The 27,028-nt window shown below is 42.6% G+C and overlaps 1 long non-coding RNA gene across 1 annotated transcript in view; it reads left to right on the plus strand.

Moving 5' to 3' along the window:
• The first annotated feature begins 438 nt into the window (after positions 1 to 438).
• LOC140651519 (uncharacterized) overlaps positions 439 to 27,028 on the plus strand; it is a 45,967-nt gene continuing 19,377 nt past the window's right edge. The window contains exon 1 of the long non-coding RNA XR_012042414.1: positions 439 to 518. This is a non-coding gene — a long non-coding RNA (uncharacterized lncRNA). The remainder of the gene's footprint in view (positions 519 to 27,028) is intronic.

Genomic DNA, 27,028 nt, shown 5'->3' on the forward strand with positions numbered 1-27,028 from the left:
CTGGTTTTGCTCAGTAGAAATAGTTCCTTGGTGTAGTTATAGTAGACAAATATAACAGAGAACCCTTTTCTGGGAGAAGAGCCTCCTCATGCATTTCTTAACCATTTTTGGAAAGAATTGATCTATCTGTGCATGTGAGAGAGGGAGGTGGTAGCTGTAAATTGAAGTGACATCATCTATATACTCCCATTGATCCGCTTTTAGACTAGAGCCAGGATAAAAGGAAATGGCATCAGGGAGGAAGTATACTCATTTAGGCACAGCCTCCAGTGTGCTAATGGAATAATAATAGAAATCACGCTACTGTCAATTGGTTGCTGCATTAGTCTGAGGCACATTTCCCCTCAGAGGAGACTTTCAATGACTTCATTCAAGTGCAGACTGGAGGAAATGGGATACTCAGCATACCAGCTGTATTACTTCAGTGATTTGTGCCCTGGCTTAGGGGTGCAGTGCAAGCATTAGTGCTGTGGATGTTCAAGTACATATATCTGTGTCACATTTCATGGCTGTGAAAGGTCAGTAGCCAAATGTTTCAGTGGAATTTTTTCTAGTATAAAGGGCAAATCTGGCACTTATTGTATTTGTTAATGTAGGAATTGTAAATGCGCTCCTTCATATGGGTGGTCTTCTGGGATGTGAGGTCACTAACCTCTGTAGCTGCAATACCAGATCTTTGAAGAGACAAGATTTGTTTTCTTTGTGCTTTTTACATGTTAGGGGTAGGATTCAGAAAATTCGTAGTTTTGTTCCAAGATTATTTGTAGAAACCCTTTCAAAACTGTTAATGTGTTGAGATATTCCTGTAACAGTATAATGCTTGAAGTGTCTTGTATACTAATATGGATAAAATACAAAGTATGCTTTTTCTCCATCTTGGCTTTTTCAAATACAGAACTAGTTTTGATGATACTCTGTCTCTTTGTTTTTGTTTGTTTCAGAGATTTCAGCCTAATTATTCAAACTTTAAAACCACCACATCAGGTCACACATGAAAATTTAGTGGAAAAACAAAATAAACATTTTCAAAAGGCTGAATAGTTGCAGGAGAGGTTGTGCAGTCTTAAGGGCAAGATAAAATATACAGTGTTGGGATACAGCTTTATAGTGGGGATGTTGTTTCATTATATGGGACATGACAAAAAACCTCTGGTGTGCTTGATCAAAACATTAATTTATTCCCTCTTTGTAGTGTCAGTACTCACAATTGGGGGCAGGGGGAACCCTGGGAAATTAATAAGATTTCCATACAACAGGCATGGGTTGGGAATAATTATCTACTTTACAATATAAATAGATGTCATTGCAGCAATTGTAGCCATAATACAAAGTACTTGATTCACATTGTAAATACTGTTTCTTGATATTAGACACATTTCCTGGTCCAAGTGATGTACTTAAAAATGCTCAAATAGATGTGATTATTAATGGAGCATGCTCCTGTGCAGTTCAGAGGGTGTTGTGGTTGTTTATTATTATTATTATTATTATTATTATTATTATTATTATTAACGGGAAGGCTGAAATTTTGTGTTGTTTTCTGGAAGTGTTTTTGACATGGAAATATACATTAACACAGTGAAATTTATCTTGCAGTATTTTTCTGTAGCTGCATTGTGTATTTTTCCTGTATGTTAGATATTTGAGATGCATTCTAGAAATATGATTTGTCATAAAGGAAAATGGTTTCATAATACTTGAAACCAAATTTATTTTTGTTTTCTTTAGCATTTATGATTGGTAGCATTTAAAAGCAAGGGTCTCTCTGTATTAATCATAAGGCAAACAAATGGAAAATTGACAGTGTGTACCTCAAACCATTCTATGTGAATGATGAGAACTAACAGGTGGATGGGACAAATAAGAATGGTGGTGAGGAAAACAAAAAATAATGGGGTGTGTTTAGTTGACTAAAACTTCCAGTGCAATTTTATGAAGTTATAAATAATCTTTAAAAACTTTTGGAGATAGTGTTATTGATATTGCTCTATTTGTGGAAAAGAGGGTAGAAGAACTTTAAACCCTAAAAATAATTTTGTAATAGTCTGTGTCTTCAAACTTCTTCTGAGCTTTGGGATAGATTTTCTCTTAGGCAGAATCTCTTTTATTACAAGGGAGGGGGAAAATTGAAAGAAAATATATTCCTACTTGTATTTTTTGTTGGAATAAATGAGAGAACAAAATGTTATAGTTGCGCCCACTAGTGCCAATTTGGTTACCAGTCTGTAAGTATTTGTGCTGTTATTGCCCCTGCCTTCTGTGCCCGTGTTCACTAGTTCTTAATTTGCCCTTTAATTAAACCATGAGTTGAAATCTAGTACGTAAAGTCTCCCCTTGGGCATCTAGAACGTGGGAAAATAACAGAAGTCATGGTCTCGGATTTTTTTTTCTCTACAGTCTCAAATGTAAACTGAATTGTGAAAACTCTTTACCTGTAATGCAACACTAGACAGAGGTAAATTAGGGACATGGCTGCTGCTTTACTTCTTTGCTTTTGTTGACTTCAACTGGATTCCCTAATATTACCTTAAACAATGGCTTTCTGTGGGTGAATCAGTATAAAAATTATATTGATGATATATTATAAAATAATAACTCTCAGCTCTTCTGTACTTTCTCTAGCATATATATGTGTGTATATATATTAAAAAAACCCAAAAGTGTGTGTGTGTGTGTGCTCACGTGTATGTATTCCAGCAGCTATTCTACAGATGATAAAAATTAAGTATGGCTTTGCTGTCTTTGTAGTTAAAAGTGAAAGCTTGCTAAATAAGAAGTTACCTTTCTGTGTGTAGTGTTCTGCAACATTTCAAATTTTATTAGCATTCAAAATGAATTTGGTTTCCAAGCAGAGCCATTTCCCAGAACCCTTCCCTATTTTGTTTTTTAAAGTACCCCCCCCAGCAGCCGTTCTTGCACTGTGCAATAAACATTCAAATTGGCATTTTAGTAGTTGTCCTAAAATTGAAATATCAAATATTTTTAACAACTCCATTTTGTTGGCAGGCTTGGGTATTAGAAAATATTTCAGTTGGAGCCAGTAAGACGTAGGGTTTTTTCAGACACAAAGAATACAACTTTAATAATAAAAGAATGTCTTGCAAGGAAACCAAATCATTTAAATCTTAGAGATCTATTTCCCTCTTTGTTATGATTTAGGTACTAATGATAAATTATGTCAGACTAAGAGGGAAGAAAATATCACTGTGCTTATTTAGTTGTTAACTGGAATCTTTACAGGTTAAGACTTAACAGGAGATCCTTGATATATTCATGGACTTACTGTCAGAGAACAGGGGTGCAGGCTTGTTCAATCTGCATAATCAGACCTGGCTGGGGGGGGTCTGTTGGTAAGAGGACAGTGAAAGAGGCATTCCCTATGGCTCATGTTGGGGAATTTTTATTGTACCACTTGAGGCAAATTAAACACACATTTGTGCTTAAATATTAAAAAAAAAAAAATGAACAATGCATTGGACAGTCCTACCACCATAAGCAGTTCTACAAAGAGTCTGCAAAGGTGCAACAGGAGCAGATTCCTTATATACACTTGCACCAGCTCCAATCCTGTGAGCATCGGCATGGGGGCCTCAGCCCAGCCTTGGGTCCATCTCCTAGCCCAGCTCTGCTGTCCAAAGGTGGCCCCTGAGCACTTGCATTTCAGGATGGCTACAAGACAATGCTGCATGCTGTTTATCTCATCACCCAGGGAAACTTTACTCCCTTACAGGGACTTGTTCTGTCTCTGGCATTCCTGCTTCCAGCCAGTTTAACCCCTTCTGCAGTTGGGCCTTCTTGCCCTCCATGCCAGATCATTCCTTGGTCACAAATTACCACTGCTGAGCAGTTACAATTTTAATTTCCCCTTCACTGATTACATTTTGTACCTGCTTAGCACATTGATACAATAGAGGGGGACATGAACAGTGAGGCAGGAGTAGAGAGTTTCCAAACGCGATTAAAAATTTGACATAGTGTGTGGTGGATTGACCTTGGCTGCCCACCAGGTGCCTACCAAGCCGCTCTATCACTCCCCCTCCTCAGTGGGACAGGGGTGAGAAAATAAGATGAAAAACTCGTGGGTTGAGATAGAGGCAGTTTAATGAAGAAAAGCAAAGGCCTCACACAGAAGCAAAGGAAAGCAAAAAGATTTCTTCTCTACTTCCCATCAGCAGGTGATGTCCAGCCACTTCCTGGGAAGTAGGGCCTCAGTACGCATAGCAGTTGCTTCGAAGACAAATGCCTTAATAACGAATGCCTCCTGCTCCTCCTCCTTTCTCTTAGCTTTTATTGCTGAGCATGAGGTCATATGGTATGGAATATCCCTTTGGTCATTTTGGGTCAGCTGTCCTGGCTATGTCCCCTCCCAACTTCTTGCCCACCCCAGCCTGCTGGCCTTTGTGGGGAGGGTTTGTAGAGACAGCCTTGATGCTGTGTGAGCACTGCTCAGCGGTAGCCAAAACATTGGTGTGTTATCAACAGGGTTCTAGCTACCAATCCAAAGCACAGCACTATGAGGGCTGCTATGGGGAAAGTTAACTCCATCCCAGCCAGACCCAATACATAGTGTTAAAATAATAGGATATCTTTTTTTTTTTTCATTTGTCTTTCTGGAGTATATTAAAAGTGAGCAGTGCTGGTTTCTTTCTGTGTGCAAAAGCTTAAATTCACGTCCTTACTATCTCCACATTACTCTTGGTTCCCCACGATGATGGATAGTGAGGAAAGCTTTGTGGTATATAGCAAACATCTGACTGGTCATCCTGAGCCCTAAATTTCAAATAGATGTTTCATGGCAGCTGGTGTAATTTCTCTCTGAACTCTGAATTATTTATTTGTTCATCCAATAAGCCTATTAAACAGAGCAGTTAAGCACTTGCTACATCAGACTTCTTGTGCTTTTTCTTTTCTGGCTACATTAGGTTCAACTTGAAAAGTTGAACATTAGGTTTTGGATTCAGGGCACCTAAGTACTAAATATATTCATATATATATATACAGTGTGCCACAGACACTATATCCATGCTTTCTTTTCTGTCTAATGATGGATGCCTCCTGATTCTTTGCACTAGAAAATGGCTTAAAAAATGTGTTGTTAGAACATTATTTTATGTGTCACTTAGTTGTGTTGCATTTCTTTGTTCACTGTAAGAATACCAAGCAATTGCTCATAAAATAGGTAAAAATGCTACTCTTCACAGAATCACAGAATGGTTGAGGTTGGAAAGGACTTCTGGAGGTCATCTGGTCCAACCCCCCTGCTCAAGCAGGGCCACCTAGACCAGGTTGCCCAGGACCAAGTCCAGATGACTTTTGAATACCTCCAAGGATGGAGACTCCACAACCTCCCTGGGCAACCTGTTCCTTATGTTCAGATGGAACCTCCTGTGTTTCACTTTGTCCCCATTGACTCTTGTCCTGTTGCTGGACACCACTGAAAAGAACCTGACTCTGTCTTCTTTACACCCTCCCTTCAAATATGTATACAAATTGGAAGACACGGAGGTGATTCGAGAAAGCCAACATGGCTTCACCAAGGGCAAATTGTGCCTGACTAATCTATTGGCCTTCTACAAGTGGAGTGAATGCATCAGTGGACAAGGGAAGAGCTACAGATGTCATCTACCTAGACTTATGTAAGGCCTGTCAAATGGCCCCCCACAACTTTCTTACCTCTAAATTGGAGAGATATGTGTTTGATGGATGAATTGTTAGAAGGATAAGGAACTGGCTGGATGACCACATCCAAACAGTTGCAGTCAATGGCTCAATGTCCACGTGGAAACCAGTAATGAGTGGTGTCCCTCAGGGGTACTGGGACTGGTATTGTTCAATATCTTTATTAATGAGATAGACAGTGGGACTGAGCACACCCTCAGCAAGTTTGCAGATGACACCAAGCTATGTGGTGCAGCTGATTGATATGCTTGAGGGAAGGGGTGCCATCCAGAGGGACCTTGACAGGCTTGAGGAGTAGGCCCATGGGAACCTCATGAAGTTCAACAAGGCCAAGTGCAAGGTCCTGCACCTGGGTCAGGGCAATCACCAGTATTAATACAGACTGGGGGATGAATGGATTGAGAGCAGCCCTGCTGAGAAGGACTTGGGGATACTGGTAGATGAAAAATTGGACATGAGCCAACATTGTGTGCTTGCAGCCCAGAAAGCCAATTGTATCCTGGTCTGCATAAAAAGCAGCATGGCCAGCAGGTTGATTCTCCCCCTCTACTCCACTCTCGTGAGACCCCACCTGGAGTATTGCATCTAGTTCTGGGGTCCCCAGCACAAGAAAGACATGGACCTGTTAAAGTGGGTCCAGAGGAGGGCCACGAAAATGGTCAGAGGGATGGAACACCTCTCCTGTGAAGAAAGCCTGAGAGAGTTGGGGTTGTTCAGCCTGGAGAAGAGAAGGCTCCAGGGAGACCTTATTGCGACCTTTCAGTACTTAAAAGGGGCTTCTAAGAAAGATGGAGAAAGACTTTTTTCCAGGGCCTGTAGTGACAGGACAAGGGGCAAGGGTTTTAAAATGAAAGAGGGTAGATTTAGATTGGACATAAGGAAGAAATTCTTTACTGTGAGAGTGGTGAGACACTGGAACAGGTTGCCCAGAGAAGTTGTGGATGCCCCATCATTGGAAGTGTTCAAGGTCAGGTTGGATTCTACAATTCTATAAGATCCTCCCTGGGGCTTCTCTTCTGTAGGCTAAACAGGTGTGACTGACTAGCACACCCTTACAGTGGAGTATTGCTCAGGGGAGAAGGGCAAAAAAACCCAATGATCTTGGGGAAGAATGTATCATTATATTGGGTTTGTGTGGCAAGGTTTTGTTAGTGGGGGGGGCTGCAGGGGTGGCTTCTGTGAGAAGACACCAGAAGCTGCTCCCATGTTGGACAGAGCCAGTTTCAGATGGCTCCAGGATGGACCTGCTGCTGGCCAAAGCTGAGCCAATCAGCAGAGCTGGTGGTGCCTCTGTGACAACATATGTAAGAAAGGGTAAATAATGCTGCACAGCAGCTGTGAGAGAGAGGAGTGAGAAAATGTGTGAGAAACCACCCTGCAGACATCAAGGTCAGTGAAGAAGGAGGGGGAGGAGGGATTCCAGGTGTGGCAGCAGAGATTCCCCTGCAGGCAGAGAAGGACTCCATGCCAGAGCAGGTGGACGTGCCCTGAAGGTAGCTGCAGTCCTGTTGTGGTTTAGCCCCAGCCGGCAGCTAAGCACCACACAGTCGCTTGCTCACTCCCCCCCGGTGGGATGGGGGAGAGAATCGGAAGAGCAAAAGTAAGAAAACTCGTGGGTTGAGATAAGAACAGTTTAATAATTGGAACAAAATAATAGTAATAATAATAATGAATTGTAATGAGAAGGAAAACAACAAGAGAGAGAGAGAGGAACAAAACCCAAGGGAGGGAAAAAGAAGTAAAATAAAATAATAAAAAAAAAGATACAACTGCTCACCACCTGCTGACCGACGCCCAGCCAGTCCCCGAGCAGCGATCGCTACCCCCCAGCCAACTCCCCCCAGTTTATATACTGGGCATGACATCATATGGTATGGAATAGCCCTTTGGCCAGTTTGGATCAACTATCCTGGCTGTGCCCCCTCCCATTTCTTGTGCACCTGGCAGAGCATGGGAAGCTGAAAAAGTCCTTGACTAGTGTAAACATTACTTAGCAACAACTAAAACATCAGTGTGTTATCAACATTATTCTCATGCTAAAATCCAAAGCACAGCACTATACCAGCTACTAGGAAGAAAATTAACTCTATCCCAGCCAAAACCAGGACAAGTCCATGGAGAGGAGCCAACGCAGGAGCAGGTTTTCTGTCAGGACCTGTGACCCCATGAGGGAAAAAGGCTGGAGCAGTCTGTTTCTGAAGGAATGTTCTCCTTGGAAAGGACCCATGCTGGAGCATTTATTGAATACTGCAGCCTGTGGGATGGACCTACATTGGAGCAGTTCATGAACAATTGTATCCTGTGGAGGGACCCCATGCTGGAGCAGGAGAAAAGTGTGAGGAGGAAGGAGTGGCAGAGATAAAGTGTTATGAACTGATTACAACCCCTATTCCCCATCCCCCTGCTCTGCTCGGTTGGGGAGGAGTTAGAAGAGTTGGGAGTGAAGTTGAGCCTAGGAAGAAGGATGGGTGCTGGGGGGAGGTGTTTTTAGTTTTGTTTTTATTTCTCACTATCCTGCTCTGTTTGATTTGCAATACATTAAATTAATTTCCCCAAGTTGAGCCTGGTTTGCCCGTGACAGTAATTGGTAAGTGATCTCCCTGTCCTTATCTTGACCCATGAGCTTTTCATCATATTTTCTCCCCCTGTGTTGTTGATGGAGGAGGACTGACAGAGCAGCTTGGTGAGTACCTGGTGGCCAGCCAAGGTCAACCTACCACAGATCCATAGGGCAAAGGTCTATTTTTTTTCTCAGAAAAAATAAGCAGCATTTAAACTGTTGCTGTTTATTGTGCCCTTTTATTTTAATTTTTTGTTGCTGTGAGTTTCCAAATGCTTTACTTATTTTTAATTAATACTTGAACCAACTCTTCTATTTATAGCTATTAGGATATATTTTAATCACATCTGAATAGCAATGACATTTCAGACGTTCTATAATGGGAAGAGGAATAACTAGGGAGGTAGATCAAAGCAATAGCTGTGGTGTTGCAGCGTTGTGCCAGTGAATTGTGAACACCAGGCCACAAGCTTAGGTTTCTCAGGTTTTTCCTTTCTCTCCACATTCATGCTTGTTTTCTTCTTTGCAACGTCATATAAAGGTACATGAGTTATCATCTCAGATATTTAAAAAAAAAAACTCCTACAAAATTATGGCCTAAGTAAAAGGAGCATAATCTCAATTTTATTTTACAAGGTGAAACCAAGAGCTTAGCAGGCCTTGAGAAGTACAACTAAGATAACATTGCCATTAGCATTTTACCAGTCATCAGATCACAGGTACATGCAGTCCTTTAAAAGGAACATTAGTTCACATTCTCCCATGTACTTGAGGGAAGAATTTTTCATGTCTCTACCTCCAGTATGTGCAGTGAGGATTTTTCTTGTAATGACACATGGATAAAGAAACACAGTCCAAGATTCTAGCTTAGATGTTTATGTCTAAATTTAATTTGTGGAGACATTAATCAGTTATTGTCATCCACTTGTTTTACTGGAGTTCAAATGTTCTCAGTAACTGAACATCAGAAATTGATAATTAAAGATGAAGGCATAAAAAAATTGTAGGCAGGCCAATAAAAAAGAAAACTCTGTAGATATCAGAAGTTTTTATTCAGGGATTTCTGTAAGTAAAGTTGTCAGCTGAGTTCCATCCAACAGCAGAAAGTTAAGAAATAAGAACTTGTTTTCATATGTTTGACAACTAATATTTACATTCACATTAATCTTATAGTAGGTATTAGCAAGGATATGCCAAGCAATGTGTGAGAGTGGTGCACAATGAAGTATGCTTTCTGGATTTTAAACAAAGTTTGGCACTTAAAAATTGTCCGTGAAATGATTGTGTGCACCCTTGGGAGTTGGAAGGCTTTCCCTGTATATATTATAGATAGCTAAAAGACCTTCTTCTAGCATCAGAGGGAATATAAAGAATAGTATGTATATGTTGCGCTGAGTACTCTTGCAATGGCAATAATGCTCCAGACTATGTACTACTACTGTGGAAAAAGTAAAGGGTTTGAATATTCTCACCCTGTTGGCTACGTGTGTTGGGAGGAGTAAAAGGGATGGTTGCCTGGTGGATTTTACTGGTGGGGTGAAATTAGTTGTCGTGGTTTAGCCCCAGCCGGCAACTAAGCACCACACAGCTGCTCACTCACTCCCCCCACAGTGGGATGGGGGAGAGAATCAGAAGAGTAAAAGTGAGAAAACTCGTGGGTTGAGATAAAGACAGTTTAACAGGGAAAGCAAAAGCCGTGCATGCAAGCAAAGCAAAACAAGGAATTCATTCACTACTTCCCATCGGCAGGAAGGTGTTCAGCCATCTCCAGGAAAGCAGGGCTCCATCACGCGTAGTGGTTACTTGGGAAGACAAATGCCATCACTCCGAATGTCCCCCCTTCCTTCTTCTTCCCCAGCTTTATATACTGAGCATGACGTCATGTGGTATGGAATAGCCCTTTGGTCAGTTTGGATCAACTATCTTGGCTGTTTCCCCTCCCAGCTTCTTGTGCACCTGGCAGAGCATGGGAAGCTGAAAAATCCTTGACTAGTGCAGCAACAACTAAAACATCTCTGTATTATCAACACTGCCTTCAGCACAAATCCAAAACATAGCCCCATACCAGCCACTATAAAGAAAATTAACTCTATCTCAGCTGAAACCAGGACATTAGTAAAGAACCATCCCCTTCTCTCTGCCCCTTTTTAAAGGAACGGAATGTTCTTTATGAACACTTTGATCCTGTAACACAGTGACACTGAAATACCATATTGAAGCTAGCACTGGGGATGAAATGGGAAAAACTTGCGTAAGGAGTTCTTGAGACAGGTTGATCAGAAATGAGATGCAGGTGTTTTGAGCCTGTTTTGTCTTTGAGTGATTTTAAAGTTCAGTCATCTATAATCCTGTCTAACATAGCTCAGTAACAATATAAAACCCTTCCTTAAATTATAATTTTTGGTGGGGGGAATTTTTTGTTGTTGTGAACAGTGCCAACACCAAGGCCAGAGAAAAAGGAGGGGGAGAAGGTACTCCAGGAACCAAAGCAGAGATTCCCCTGCAGCCTGTGGTGAAGACCACGGTAGAGCAGGTATTTCCATGCAGCCCGTGGAGAGGACCATGCCAGAGCAGATATCTACACAGCAGCCTGTGGAGAACCCCACACTGGAGCAGGTGGATATGCCCCAAAGGAACTGCAGCTCATAGGAGGAGCCCACACTGGAGCAGGCTTTTCCTGAAGGACTGCAGCCTGTGAAGAGGATCCATGTTGGATCAGGGTAAAAGTGTGAGGAAGAAGGAGCAGCAGAGAGGAACTGTTATGTACTGATTGTGACCCCCCCACACACCATTCCCCATGGGGAGTGGGGAGAGGAGGTAGAAGAGTTGGGAATGAATGAGTGAAGCTGAACCTGGGAAAACAGGGTGAGGGAAAGGTGTTTTAGTTTGTCCTGTTGAGGAGGGAGAGAGAACAGCTGGGCAGGTGTCTGGCAGGTGGCCAAGGTTAATCCACTACAACTCATTATTGATTTTTTACATTTTTTTTCCCCTTTTTTTTTTCCTGCATCCTTCACACATACAGCATGGAATGTCCTGGTTCCCATTTGCTGAAGCATTTATATCTATATTTCTTAAACATCTTTTTTTTTAAACTTTATAGTTATTGAACTATATTGAACTGCACTTGATGTTCTAAAACTGTGTGCACCTGGCAGTGTCTGCACTTGCACACAGTGACATGCAGGCTTGTTATCATTCAGCTAAGATCACCAACAGCAGTATTTTGTACTGCTCACTGCTTGTTATCACATGCATATCCAGCCTTTCCAGCCTAAGGGCAACAACTTACTTCAGAAAGGAGGGAAGAGTTTGCAGTAGGTTCTCTCTCTTGTTTTGATTCCTTCGTAGCAGCCAGGAGAAAGGACCTCTGGAGGTCATCTGGTCCAACCCCCCTGCTCAAGCAGGGCCACCTGAAGCCAGTTGCCCAGGACCATGTCCAGATGGCTTTTAAATATCTCCAAGTAAGGAGACTTTACAACCTCCCTGGTCAACCTGTTCCAGTGTTCAGTCACCCTCACAGTGAAAAAGTGTTTCCTTATGTTCAGACAGAACTTCCTGTGTTTCCGTTTGTGCCCATTACCTCTTGTCCTGTCACTGGGCACCACTGAAAAGAGCCTGGCTCCATCTTCTTTGCACCCTCCCTTCAGGTATTTATATACATTGATGAGATGCCTCCTGAGCCTTCTCTTCTCTAGGCTAAACAGTCCCAGCTCTCTCAGCCTTTCTTCATAGGAGAGATGCTCCAGTCCCTTAATCATCTTCATAGCCCTTTGCTGGACTCTCTCCAGTATGTCCATGTCTCGTACTGGGGAGCCCAGAACTGGACACAGGACTCCAGGTGTGGCCTCATCAGTGCTGAGTAGAGGGGAAGGATCACCTCCCTCAACCTGCTGGCAGTGCTTTGCCTAATGCAGCCCAGGATACCATTAGCCGCCTTTGCTGCAAGGGCATGTTGCTGGCTCATGTTCAACTTGGTGTCCATCAGGACCCCCAGGTCCTTTTCTGCCAAGCTGCTTTCCAGCTGGGCAGCCCCCAGCATGTACTGGTTGTTCCTCCCCAGGGGCAGGACTTTGCACTTCCCCTTGTTGAACTTCATGAGGTTCCTGTCAGCCCATTTCTGCAGCCTGTCGAGGTCCCTCTGGGTGGCAGCACAACCCTCTGGCGTATCAGCCACTCCTCACAGTTTTGTGTCATCAGCAAACTTGCTGAGAGTACACTCTTTTCGTGGTTTAACCCTGGTCAGCAGCTAAGTCCCACACAGCCACTCGCTTACTCTCCCCACAGTGGAATGGGGAAGAGAATTGGAAGGGTAAAAGTAAGAAAACTCGTGGGTTGAGATAAAGACAGTTTAATAGGTAAAGCAAAAGCTGCACACGCAAGGAACAAGGAATTCATTCACTACTTCCCATGGGCAGGCAGATGTTTAGCCATCTCCAGGAAAGCAAGGCTTCATCAGGCTTAACAGTTACTTGGGAAGACAAATGCCATAACTTCTGAATGCCTCCCCCTTCCTCCTTCTTCACCTAGCTTTTATTGCTGAGCACAACATCATATGGTATGGAAAATCTCTTTAGTCAGTTGGGGTCAGCTGTCCCAGCTGTGTCCCCTCCCAACTTCTTTCCCACCCCCACCCTACTTGCTGGTGGGGCAGTGTGAGAAGCAGAAAAGGCCTTGACGCTGTATAAGCACTGTTCAGCAATAACTGAATAACTGGTGTGTTATCAACACTGTTTTCATCACAAATCCAAACCATAGCACCGTACAAGCTACTATGAAGAAAATTAACTCTATTCTAGCCAAAACTAGTACAACTCTGCCCCATCTTCCAGATCATTAATGAAGATGTTGAACAGAACTGCACCCAGTATTGACCCCTGGGGTACACTGCTAGTTACTGGCCTCCAACTAGACTCCACGCCTCTGATCACCACCCTCTGGGCCCAGCCATTCAGCCAGCTTTTTAGTCCACCTCCACTGTCTGCTCATTCAGCCCATACATCAACAGCTTCTCTATGAGGATCTTATGGGAGACAGTGTCAAAAACCTTACTGAAGTCAAGGTAGACAATATCCACTGCTGTCCCCTCATCTATTAGGCCAGTCATTTCATTGTAGAAGGTTATCAGGCTGGCCAAGTATGACTTCCCCTTGGTGAATCCTTCCTGACTGCTCTTGATGATTTTTCTTGTCCTTCATGTGCCTGGAAATGGGTTTCCAAGATTAGTTGTTCATCACCTTCCCAGGGATCAAGGTGAGGCTGAGTGGCCTGTGGTTCCCTGCATTCTCCTTCTTGCCCTTCAGACAAAGTAGTATGAGATCACTAGTACCTTCTTCCTTCTAAGAAAGGTACTGATTTAAATGCTTTGGTTAAAAAAGAAAGGAAAAAACCCCAAACCCAGAGGTTAGGCAACATATTTCTGATTCTTAGTTGTGATAGTGACCTTTGAGCCTTCAGAGTCAGAGATGAGATGCTGATGGTCTAATCATGTTTCAGACTGGCCTGCCACCTTTCTTGGATGTTAGAAGAGGCTTCTAGGACATCTGCATAGTTGCATAATTTGTGGCTTCCTCCTGTTTGTTCAGTCCTCTTCTATAACAAAACATTATTTCATTGTCCATTTACTATTCAGACCTTGGAACATCTGAGAAGGCACAAAACAAGTTTGTTTTCCAGAGATTAAATTTGCTGACATGAATTATTTGAATTGAGCATATCCAATATAATTTTAAACAACATTTTGAGAGCAATGGAGTTTTCCAGTTTGGAAGCCATTTCTCCATCAGCTCTCAATGCCCTGAGCCTATCGTGGCTCTGACTTTGTCAGACAAGTAGGAGGCAATTGCTTGGCAGAACAATTGTGTCCTTAGTTTCCTCTTCCTATTCACTCTTTTCTTGTTCTACTGCTTCCTGCTGCATAAGAATATAGTTCATAGGTTACATCTGTGATGAACCATCACCATCTCAGTACAAGAAAGACATGGACCTGTTGGAGCAGGTCCAGAGGAGGGCCACAAAAATGATCAGAGGGATGGAATACCTCTACTATGAGGAAAGGCTGAGAGAGTTGGGGTTGTTCAGCCTGGAGAAGAGAAGGCTCTGGGGAGACCTTATTGCAGCCTTTCAATACTTAAAGGGGGCTTCTAAGAAAGATGGAGAGAGACTTTTTAATAGGGCCTGTAGCAATAGGACAAGAGGTAATGGTTTTAAACTATAAGAGGGTAGATTCAGACTAGACATAAGGAAGAAATTCTTTATGCTGAGGGAGGTGAGACACTGGAACAGGTTGCCCAGAGAAGTTGTGGATGCCCCATCCCTGGAAACATTGAAGGTCATATTGGATGGGGCTCTGAGCAACCTGATCTAGTTGAAGATCACAGAATCATAGAATGGTTTGCGTTGGAAGCGATCTTTAAAAGTCATCTAGTCCAACCCCCCCTGCAATGAGCAGGGACATCTTCAGCTTCAAGATTCTATGATTCTATGATTCTATGATCTCCTGTGTCTGAGAGAAGCATTATAGAAATTGGGTGCAGTGAATCGAAGATGACAAAGTCTAGCTGGAAGTTTAGCTGATCAAGGAGAACTGGGGTATGTTACAAAGAAACTACAGTTGCCATCAGACAGTGTAGTAGGAAAACAGATTTGAAAGTGGGTCTGGTTTGTTTTGTTTTGGTTTTTTTTCTGAGGTGGCCATTTTCTGCAGTTAATCTATTCAAGATCTCACTTCTGGTAGAACATAGAGAGTTGGTCTACTTAGAAAGTTTCTGTATGCTAATATTTTTAAAGTCCTCCTAACCTTGATGACACCTCTTGATATGAGCTTATTACATTTGAGCATAGTCTGTTGAGGACCTTCATTAAAAAAATTGCAATCAGTTAGTTACAAATATCTAAAGACAACACTGACAGCTCTGGATAACAAACAGTGAATTTGTAACTAGCAACCATATGATTATTTCCATTATTTGCATTATAACATCTTCATTTGGTCAGGGAGAGGCCTGTAATACATGCACACAAGGTTACAGGATGCGGAAGTAGCCTGCACAACAGTTATTACTGTTGTAGGTGACAGGAAAAAGATCGCTAAGGCCATAGGAGAAGGGCAGTGGATGTATGTGAATCTTTCCGTCCTGTCTAAGTCATAATAATAATTCTGCAAGTGTATTTTGTTGCTGAATTATGTAAGATCTAGTGATTAAAAAAAAAAGGATTGTGCATGAAGCAAAAAGATTTATGGTGCATTTCCACATTATTTTCACAGTAGAGTTAGCTTTTCTTTCCTACTGCAGACATCACTTTTTTGTACAATATATCACCTGCACAGCATATGTTAAGTTGCTTTGTTAGTTTTTCTCATCTCAGCAAATTGGCTGAAATGCTCTTTACTTTCATAATGCTTTCCCTGTATTCAGGATCATAACATGGTGTATATTTGGGAGAGGAAAAGAGGAGAGACTATAACTGTTTTTGAAGAAAATGTGAGTAAAATGAGTTAAGATCAGAATATCATGTCATGTGTGTGGCATAAAGCTATTCTTGCACTACTTCATTGTGCATGAGGTCTGCCTATGAGACCAAGGCTGTAAACTGGTGGCATCTCATTTCACTGACAGAAATCCAGCCATGCTAAAACAAACCATACAAGGTGCTTGGCATCCTAACAGTAGTGAGAATTGTGTTTAGGACAAAATAACTTTGATTCATTGAGCTTTCCTAGTCTGTAGAAAATCTAGTAGAAATAAAATTACAAATTGATTACAATGTAATATCTGTCTTGCTGCTTCCTGTTTGATGGTCACTGCATTAAGTTAAGCATTACCTTGCACTGCATAATTCAGTTTTCCTGCAGGTTGTTATTGAGCATTGTTGGAAGGTGTGTTCATGGAACAAAACTCTGTAGAGTATAGTGTAAAATTGGATGGAAAAAGGGAACTGGTCAGGAATGGTCAATCCATGCTAGCAGGCAGAAAAGGCACTTGGTGAGTTTTCCTTTCAGCACAGCCACTGGGCTAGTCCTCCTTTGCAGGATGTGCTCGGGGCAGGGGTTCAGAGGAACAATCTCCAGCTTTTGAATAAAACTAGCAATGTGTTGCAAATACCTCCACAGGCTTGCCGGTCCTTCTTGGCTGGACCATGGAGCAACATGTAGGCATCTTTCAGATAGTGTTATTGCAGTTGGACAGGAAGATATATGTATGCTTGATCCTTTTCCTTAACCCATGTCATTGTTGGCATGAACCACCGATTTGATAGATGAAAAATATATACACCTTGAATTAAGTGGCCATTTTACAGGACATTTCTTTCTTTGGGAAGCAGGGAGAAAGTGGAGGCAATAACATCTTGCTTGTTTTTGCAAAACTAAAAATAGTTTCTGTATTTATTTTGTTTTTAAGCATACAACTTGTTACTCAGCTTCAACTCAAGTCAGCAAGAGATGCCTTATTTTGTATATGAGAGTATGTTTTGCAGTGTTTACAAAGCTGCTGTGTAAATTTACCACTGATGCAAAATATACTTCACCTGCATTTTCCTTTCTTAATGTTATATTCATATGATTATTATGGCACTATAGATAGGTAAGATTACATTGGAAAAATGTTTTATTTGCACTTAGCAATTCGATATTTAGAAATTAACAACTTTGAATGATCAACCTGCATGCCAGATTTGTTTCTGGAAATAATAAGACTTGAGGCTTGTATGCGCAACCATTTCTGAGGTAGTATTTCTATTAAATAGACAAAAAAGAGAAAAAGTAAGAGATTTTTACAAAGTGAAATATCTTTACTGTTATCAGTCTGATACCTTTCCACTCATCCACACAAAAATATTAAATATTTCCCTGCTTTTCTCCTCATATTTACCCTGGCAAATCCTAGTAAAGAATATGTTACTGTCATAGAAAACCTTTTCCAGTTTCACCAGGAAAGGGGACATAAGGAAACACTTTTTCACTGTGAGGGTGACTGAGCACTGGAACAGGTGGCCCAGAGAGGTTGTGAATTCTCCATCCTTAGAGATAGTCAAATGCCATCTGGACATGGTCCTAGGCAATGGGCTCTAGGTGGCCCTGCTTGAGCAGGAGGGGTAGATCAGATGACCTCCAGAGGTGCCTTCCAACCTCAACCATTCTGTGATTCTATTTCTGTGTAAGGCAGTACAAACCTAGCACTGTAATACAAACCGCCTGGCATTCTCATGAAATTTAAAAGGTTAATCTGTTTGTATATATATGATAGCACTAAAATAGCTGCCAGTATGTCAACAAGGATGTGGTGTTTAAAAAAAACCACAAACAAAAACTTGTTGTATCAGGAGAAATCTTTCCTGATTGTTTCATTATGAAACTTTAGCTATGTTTGTATCTGTATAGGGGGCCTTCTGTGGGTTGGTTGGTTTTTCTTAAACTTTGAACAAACTGTAATCATAGAATGGCTTGTGTTGGAAGGGACCTTTAAAGATCATCAAGTCCAACTCCCCTGCCGTGTGCAGAGGCATCATTCACTAGATCAGGTTGCTCAAAGTCCAGTCCAACCTGACCTTCAACGCTTCCAGGGATGGGGCATCCACAACTTCTCTGGGCAACCTGTTCTAGTGTCTCACCACTCTCACAGTAAAGAATTTCTTCCTTATGTCCAATCTAAATCTACCCTCTTTCATTTTAAAACCCTTGCCCCTTGTCCTGTCACTACAGGCCCTGGAAAAAAGTCTTTCTCCATCTTTCTTAGAAGCCCCCTTTAAGTACTGAAAGGCCGCAATAAGGTCTCCCTGGAGCCTTCTCTTCTCCAGGCTGAACAACCCCAACTCTCTCAGGCTTTCTTCACAGGAGAGGTGTTCCATCCCTCTGACCATTTTCGTGGCCCTCCTCTGGACCCACTTTAACAGGTCCATGTCTTTCTTGTGCTGGGGACCCCAGAACTAGATGCAATACTCCAGGTGGGGTCTCACGAGAGTGGAGTAGAGGGGGAGAATCAACCTGCTGGCCATGCTGCTTTTTATGCAGACCAGGATACAATTGGCTTTCTGGGCTGCAAGCACACAATGTCCAATTTTTCATCCACCAGTGTTGTCTCACAAACGGAGTTTGTTACCCAGTGTGCAACACCCAATACACACACAGAGCCGAGATATCAGTTTATTTCAAGTTTTGTGCAAGACCAGGTGCTAGGTCTCCACAAAGCTAGCACACCACTCGTTCATACAGGTACAGTATTTATACAGTCTAGTTATACATATGCATAAGTAATTACATAAATCATTTTTCTATTGGTCTACATTTTCTCATCTTATTCTTAAAGCTACAGTATTACTTTAATATTCTACGCATGCCCAAAGGTGAGGGGTCTCTGCTTAGGCCAGGGTCTCCAGCTCAAGGGGTGTGACTTATAGTATTATAATGAGGACAGTTCGCGTGAGGGTGCTTCTTATCACACTTCTACTAGTAGCTTCAGTAGAAGCTACTTTTGTTCCCAAATCATCTTAATTAGCTTACATATTTCTCCAGGATGTGTTTCACTTCCCAAGGACAATAATTTTGATTAGACATTCCACATTCCGATCTAAATCCCCTTATCAACTTTATGTAAGTCCTGGCCTTCCGCCAGCTCCTGATTGACTACACCAGTATCCCCAAGTCCTTCTCTGCAGGGCTGCTCTCAATCCATTCATCCCCCAGTCTGTATTAATACTGGTGATTGCCCTGACCCAGGTGCAGGACCTTGCACTTGGCCTTGTTGAACTTCATGAGGTTACCATGGGCCTACTCCTCAAGCCTGTCAAGGTCCCTCTGGATGGCACCCCTTCCCTCAAGCATATCAGCTGCACCACATAGCTTGGTGTCATCTGCAAACTTGCTGAGGGTGCGCTCAGTCCCACTGTCTATCTCATTAATAAAGATATTGAACAATACCGGTCCCAATATGAATCCCTGAGGGACACTGCTTTTTACTGATCTCCATTTGAACATTGAGCCATTGACTGCAGCTCTTTGAATGCAGATGTTCAGCCATTTCCTTATTCATCGAATAGTCCATCTGTCCAATTCTTACCTCCAATTTAGAGGTAAGAAAGTTGTGGGGGGCCATCTGACAGGCCTTACATAAGTCTAGGTAGATGACATCCATAGCTCTTCCCTTGTCCACTGATGCAGTCACTCCACTTGTAGAAGGCCAATAGATTAGTCAGGCACAATTTGCCCTTGGTGAAGCCATGTTGGCTTTCTCGAATCACCTCCCTGTCATTCATATGCCTTGACATAGCTTCCAGGAGGATCTGTTCCAGAGTCTTACCGGGCACAGAGGTGAGGCTGACTGGTCAGTAGTTCCCAGGGTTCTCCTTTTTACCCTTTTTAAAATTCTTAAGATACTTTTTATCATAAATTGATTTTGATGCTACATCCAAACAGCTCACTTACTTATTATTTCTCATTTCTGTATAAAGGCTGAGTGCAGATGCCTGTTCTGCCTGGATGGGACCACAAAGTTGGAAAAAATCTAGCATGCCATAAGCATATGAGGTCTAAGTAGTGCAAGAATTAGGTCAGTTCAAAATTTCTAACCGTAGCTGGTTCTGATGTCATTACCTTAGCTGCAAAGATCTGGTCCCATTGCTGAGTCACTGACTTACTAATGCATGGGTAAAATTCTGCTGTCCTCTTTTCAACTCTGCCATTTAAATACCTTTGGGGTTGCAGTGTCCTGGAGAGGAATCTTGCTGTGTTCCACATGGAATAAATATTATCCTAAGTAGCAAGGGTAGTTGTATTCTTGGGGCAGGGAATAAAAAAAGATGACTCAAAGAAACCCTGAAACATGGAATAAAATTTAGGTGTTCTCATTACAGGGATGAGTATGTGTTTCCTCTGGGTTTATAAAATCAAGATATATTTATCTTAAGAATTTGAGAGTGGGAGCAGGGAAAAGGGCATGAGAGTGATGTGAAAGGTCTTTGTCTTTAGAGTCAAAATCTCATGTTTAATTGTTTTGAAAATTGGAACCAAAGCTTTAAACTACGTAAAATTGGAAGGATGTGAGTATAGGCCATATAGGCTGGCTGTAGACTAAACCATGGAAGAGCTAGGCAGCCACATTGTTCATTGCCTGGAATTTGTGTCTCATTTTCATATTCAGCTCCTGATTCCATCTATGTCAGTAATTTTGCATGGAAATGACAAATGTTTGGACCACAGTCACTTTGGGAGGTTGGAGATAAAAGGAAGGCACTCCTTTTTCTCTAGTTACAGGAGAGAGGAGATTGAAGTAGAAGGAATGAGAGAGGGATATAAGCAAAGGGAATAGCTTGCTGTTGGGTTGATACTTGCAGCAACCTTTACTTTTGCTGAACAGGAGTTATAGTTTAAAAAAATGGTAATAGGTTGGTGTGCTTGACATCAAACTCTTCAGAGTTGGATTTCTGCTTCAGATGTATGGGTGTTAACGTGCTTTTTCCCCACTATAACATTTGGTTTTATAAGCCCAGCATGCTTTTATATGCATGTATAAATAGCTTGTGTGTTGAAATATATATACAAACATTGCATGGGTAAAAATTCTAGGCAGACTCTGCCAGGATAGCCAGCCAGAGGAAACAATAATTATGGGTAATATTTGAATCATTCATGATGTTGATGAAAAAAAAAAAAAAAATTGTTGCTACCAGAAGTATTATTGTAGGAAGGCATTGGGTAAGGTGTCAGAGGGAATTTGGAAGGGGTTGTATATGAGACTGACAGAGACAGTTGCTGTAATATTGTTATATATTTTGGATAAGGTGTCAGTTGGAACATATACCCAAGCCTGTCTTATCTTGCTGAAGGTATGGGACTTTTCCCTTTAGTATTTCTTGAAGGCTGCAATGTGAGGCTGTACTTGAGGTTAGGATCTGTTCTTCCTTTCCTATCCTCAGAGGTACAGGATCTCCCTATCCCAGCAATACCCTGTCCTTACTCGCTCACAGCCTGCGTGCCTTCATGTGTGTGGCTGACCTCTACACGTGGCTTGGAAGACAGGAAAGCGCTACTGCTGCAGAGACAGAGGGTAAACAGGAGCATGGCCAGAGCCACCGGGCTGCACCAAGAGCACCCCGCCAGCCCTCAAGTGGGGACAATGAGGGCAGCAGAGGTGCTGCAGGGTTGGGCATGGGGCTAGTGCTGTGGGTACCAGTGCTGGGACCAATTCAGTTCTGGTCCCACACTGCTGTTGTACCAGCAGGTCTTCTATTACTGTGGGTGCAGCAAGATTTGTGAGAGCAGAGCAGGCCTTTGTTCTGCAGTAGGCCAGAAGGCAGCCCTATTTCTGAGAGCTAGCAGCACCACAGCAAAGCAAAACTCAACATATATCTCCAGTAAAAATGTTAAAAAGGCAGCTGATAACATCTTTTTCTGCCATTTCCATCTTGCTGCAAGCTGTGAAAAGCACCAACACTCCAGCATACTGAACATGCAATACCAAAACGGCAGGGGAGAAGGAAGAATTTGGTTCCAGTGTAAGTAGTGTATTTATGTTTTTAATTAAGACTTATTTTTAAGAGCCTTTGTTTTTTCAAATTAAATGAGTTCACATGCTGTGTTAAACATTTCCTTACCTCACATGGCATTATGATATAGGAGCTACTCCCTCTAGAATGGCAGCATAAATGAAAACATGAGAAAAGCCTTTAGGCACAGCTGGGAGACTCTCTTCCAGCAGATGTTAAAGTTGTTGTCGTGGTTTAGCCCCAGCCAGCAACTAAGCACCACGCAGCCGCTCGCTCACTCCCCCCTGGTGGGATGGGGGAGAGAATCGGAAGAGCAAAAGTAAGAAAACTCGAGGGTTGAGATAAAGACAGTTTAATAGGGAAAGCAAAAGCCGCGCACGCAAGCAAAGCAAAGCAAGGAATTCCTTCACTCCTTCCCATGGGCAGGCAGGTGTTCAGCCATCTCCAGGAAAGCAGGGCTCCATCACGCGTAATGGTTACTTGGGAAGACAAACGCCATCGCTCCAAATGTCCCCCCTTCCTCCTTCTTCCCCAGCTTTATATACTGAGCATGACGTCATGTGGTATGGAATAGCCCTTTGGTCAGTTTGGATCAACTATCCTGGCTGTGTCCCCTCCCAGCTGCTTCTGCACCTGGCAGAGCACGGGAAGCTGAGAAGTCCTTGACTGGTGCAGCAACAACTAAAACATCTCTGAATTATCAACACTGTTTTCAGCACAAATCCAAAACATAGCCCCATACCAGCCACTCTAAAGAAAATCAACTCTATCTCAGCTGAAACCAGGACAGTTGTCACACTACCTTGATGTTGGTACTAGCTGTTTTTTCCCTCTTCCTCATCTAAGCTTGCTATAGATCACTTTATTGGTCTGCAGTAAAAGAACAAAAATTTGGATCAAATATTGTTGTGTATCAGTCTTCTGTTAAATGGGAGAGAGAAGAGGCAGGCTGAAGAGCATATGGAATTACAGAATTAAATGTCCAGTTAGTCACTTATTCACAATGAGAGCTTTGACACAAGAAGAGAGGCGCAGCCTGTGTTACTTCTCAAGAAGGATTAGACATGGCTTCTGAATCTCTCTTATCTTTTCTGCCTTCTTTTGGAAAATTTTCTTCTATGAATGCAAATGTCATTGATCACAGATGTGGCCTGCCTAGGGAGCAGAACATCTCATCATCTAATTCCAAGCTCTCTTTTTGTGAATCTGAGGTGGGAAAAAGGGCATTTGTTTTTTCTAAACAAGTTTCTAGCACGTACTTTGCCAAGGGATGAATTTTGACCTGAAATGCTGCTGTTCAGTTGCTATGCCTTTCAAACAAATGAAGGGAGAGTAGTAGTGATGTTCTCTGCTCTATTTGGATTCTTCTAAGCAGCATGTTGTGTGATTCCTAGGCTTCTGTATGCTTATGTAGGTATGGTGGGTTGACCTTGGCCAGCTGCCAGATGCCCATCCAGCTGTTCTCTCATTCCCCCTCCTCAACAGGACAGGGGGAGAAAATAAGATGAAAAAGCTTGTGGGTCAAGATAAGGACAGGGAGATCACTTACCAATTACCATCATCAGCAAAACAGACTCAACTTGGGGAAAATTAATTTATTGCAAATTAAAATAGAGTAGGATGGTGAGAAACAAAGACAAAAGCTGAAATACCTTTCCCTCATCCCCCTTCTTCCCAAGCTCAACTTTACTCCTTCATTCCCAACTCCTCTACCTCCTCCCCCCCAGCCAGAGCAGTGCAGGGGGGATGGGGAATGGGGGGTTACAGTCAGTTCATAACAGTTCATTTCTGCCACTCCTTCCTCCTCACACTTTTCCCCTGCTCCAGCGTGGGTCCTTCTGATGGGCTGCAATCCATCAGGATAAACCTGCTCCAGTGTGGGTCCCCCACGGGCTGCAATTCCTGTCAGGAGAACCTGCTCCTGCGTGGGCTCCTCTCCATAGGCTGCAGTTTGAAGAAATCTGTTGGGAATATCCAACTGCTCCTGTGTCGGGTCCTCTCCACAGGCTGCAGGGAAATACCTGCTCCACTGGGGTCTCTTCCAAAAATTCTACAGGCTGCAGGGGAATCTCTGCTCTGGCACCTGGAGCAACTCCTCCCCCTCCTTCTCCTCTGACCTTGGTGTTTGCAGGATTGTTTCTCAAGCTTTTTTTCCCCCCTCACTCCTCACTGTCTGTGCAGCGTTTTGCCTTTTCTTAAATGTGTTTTCACAGAGATACCACCAGCTTCACTGATTGGTTCAGCTTTTTTCTGCGGTGGGTCTGTTTCTGGGCCAGCTGGAATCAGCTGTGTCTGGCACAGGGCAGCCCCTGAACTCTTCACACAGAGGCCACCCTTGCAGCCTCCCCTGCTACTGAAACCTTGCCATGTAAACCTATTATATTAGAAAAGAGATTGCCATATTGGTTGTGGAGAAGCATGTTTCATTTGGAAGTGGAATCGTATGTTTACAGTGTCGGGGACTTGGAGAAGAGGGAGCTGATTAGGTTGCTCTTAAGGCCCAGGTACTGTAGAAACTTTTAAAAAGTAACATTCAATTGTATTATTTAGAAATACTTGAATGCTAAAATTGAAACATACAGTTGGAGGGGAGATGAAAGGATGGAAAAGAAATACATGCCCACAAGAAATACATTTCCCACAGCATTCTCCTGTAGAAACTGGCTGCTCATGGCTTGGACGGGTGTACTCTTCGCTGGGTAAAGAACTAGCTGGATGGTCGGGCCCAAAGAGTGGTGGTGAATGGAGTTTACTCCAGTTGGCGGCCGGTCACAAGTGGTGTCCCCCAGGGCTCTGTGTTGGGGCCAGTCCTGTTTAATATCTTTATCAATGATCTGGACAAAGGGATCGAGTGCACCCTCAGTAAGTTTGCAGATGACACCAAGTTGGGCAGGACTGTTGATCTGCTTGAGGGGAGGAAGGCTGTACAGAGGGACCTGGACAGGCTGGATCGATGGGCTGGGGCCAATTGTATGGGGTTCGACAAGGATAAGTGCAAGGTCCTGCACTTGGGTCACAACAACCCCATGCAACGCTACAGGCTTGGGGAAGAGTGGCTGGAAAGCTGCCCAGCAGAGAAGGACCTGGGGGTGTTGGTTGACAGCTGGCTGAATATGAGCTGGCAGTGTGCCCAGGTGGCCAAGAAAGCCAATGGCATCCTGGCTTGTATCAGAAATAGTGTGGCCAGCAGGACTAGGGAAGTGATTGTGCCCCTGTACTCAGCACTGGTGAGGCCGCACATCGAATACTGTGTTCCGTTTTGAGCCCCTCACTACAAGAGAGACATTGAGGTGCTGGAGCGTGTCCAGAGAAGGGCAACAAAGCTGGTGAAGGGTCTAGAGCATAAGTCTTATGAGGAGCGGCTGAGGGAACTGGGGTTGTTTAGCCTGGAGAAAAGGAGGCTGAGGGGAGACCTTATCACTCTCTACAACTACCTGAAAGGAGGTTGTCGAGAGGTGGGGGTCGGTCTCTTGTCCCAGGTAACTAGTGATAGGACGAGAGGAAATGGCCTCAAGTTGCACCAGGGGAGGTTTAGACTGGATATTAGGAAATTTTACTTCACTGAAAGGGTTATCAAGCATTGGAACAGGCTGCCCAGGGAAGTGGTTGAGTCGCCATCCCTGGAGGTATTTAAAAGACGTTTGGATGAGGTGCTTAGGGACATGGTGTAGTGGTGGTCTTGGTAGTGTTAGGTTTATGGTTGGACTCGATGATCTTAAAGGTCTTTTCCAACCTATACAATTCTGTGATTCTGTGATTCTGTGAAATCAAATTTATAAAGGGCATTAGGTTCATTAGGTTCAACCTTGTGCCTATTGCTAATTAGAGGCTTGCACCAGCTATAAGAACACACTGCCTGACTTGCTGGCTCACTTGTGGAGTTACAGGTTCAAATAATGTCAGTTTTCCCATAATCTGCAGTTGAGTGAAGTGCAGAATACAGAATTTTTTTTTTAAAAGCTTGATCATAAAACGCCTCTTACTAAATGGAGGCAGTGGCTGTACAAGCTTTACCTACAGCACTCTATCAATCAGAGCTGTTCAGTGGAGGAAGGAGAAAGGTCCTTCTCCTCATTGCCAGCTCCCCTTGTACATTGTGCAAATGCTTGATCTTTGCAGAAATACAAATCAAAAGGAGTAAAATCAATTAAAATGAATTAAGTGTGATAGCTACCAATATTACCAAACTCTAATGTCTGGTATTTAGACCTCTACATAGTTCTCCTTAAAAATTACAATTAACTCCTAACAAAAAATAATTTTGATTAGCCGACCCATTATTAGTTTAGGGTTTCCTGAATGACCATGCTTCAGTTTGCTGGGTCGTTGGTGGACTAAGATATTTGTTCTGTGGGATCTAGGGAGGAAAAGGTTGTTATCCAAGATGGCAGTTATTGGCGTGGAGTTGCCTGTACAATCAATATCCAACACAGATCATGAGAGGGCTCAGTGAATTCAATCAGGCTCTGGTCCTGCTACCCCTATTTCCAGGGAACAGCAATTCTTCCCAGTACTTAAAGTAAAAAGCAGAATGAATAAGGCTTGTAGAAGCCATTTTTGACATGTGAAGGGTTATCATAATTTTGACCATAACTTTGGAAATTAAATATAATACTGAGAAAAAGTATTACACTGTAAGAAACGGAAATGGCGGCATTAATTGAACCTTAATGCTAAAAAGGTTGCTATCAAAGAAAGATACCTGCTGCTTTGACTCTATATCTGGCCCATGTTTTCTTTGGCCCTGCAGCATTGTCAGAGGGAGTGTTATGATTCAGTGCCTGAGAAATAACTTATGCCATGAAAAATCCTGGAGTTCTTGGTCGAAAATACAAGCTCATTTAAGCTGTTAGACAGCTTCTCTGCTCAGACTCCTTCTGACAAACCCTTGGCATATGCAATAAACCCCATTCCAGAATTCTTGTCAAAAGAATGACGAATCCATTCTGCTTGCATTCTGTAGGTTTTTGGCTAGTGAGGATATTTTTTCAGATTGCCAAACTGATACTCTGTCAGCACAATTGTAACACACATGGCTGTTTCATTGCTCCTTCTGAACTCATTCAGCATCACTGATCTTACTTGGGTAAATGTTTGTGAAACCAAATTTATGTGCTAAAGTATGCATATACTGTGGAATAAAAATATGAATGCTCATTTGAAACTCAGACTACGTAGAATGAAAAGTCACTGGTGCATCCTGGCTGTTGTGTTAAGGAATAATTATTTCAGCTGTTAATGAATCTGTCTGCTTTTGCAAAGATCAAGGAAAAAAATGAAATCTTTTAAACACGCTTTGCCACAATGATA

This window comes from Ciconia boyciana, chromosome 4 (assembly GCF_034638445.1).
Source record: "Ciconia boyciana chromosome 4, ASM3463844v1, whole genome shotgun sequence".
Lineage (NCBI taxonomy): Eukaryota > Metazoa > Chordata > Aves > Ciconiiformes > Ciconiidae > Ciconia > Ciconia boyciana.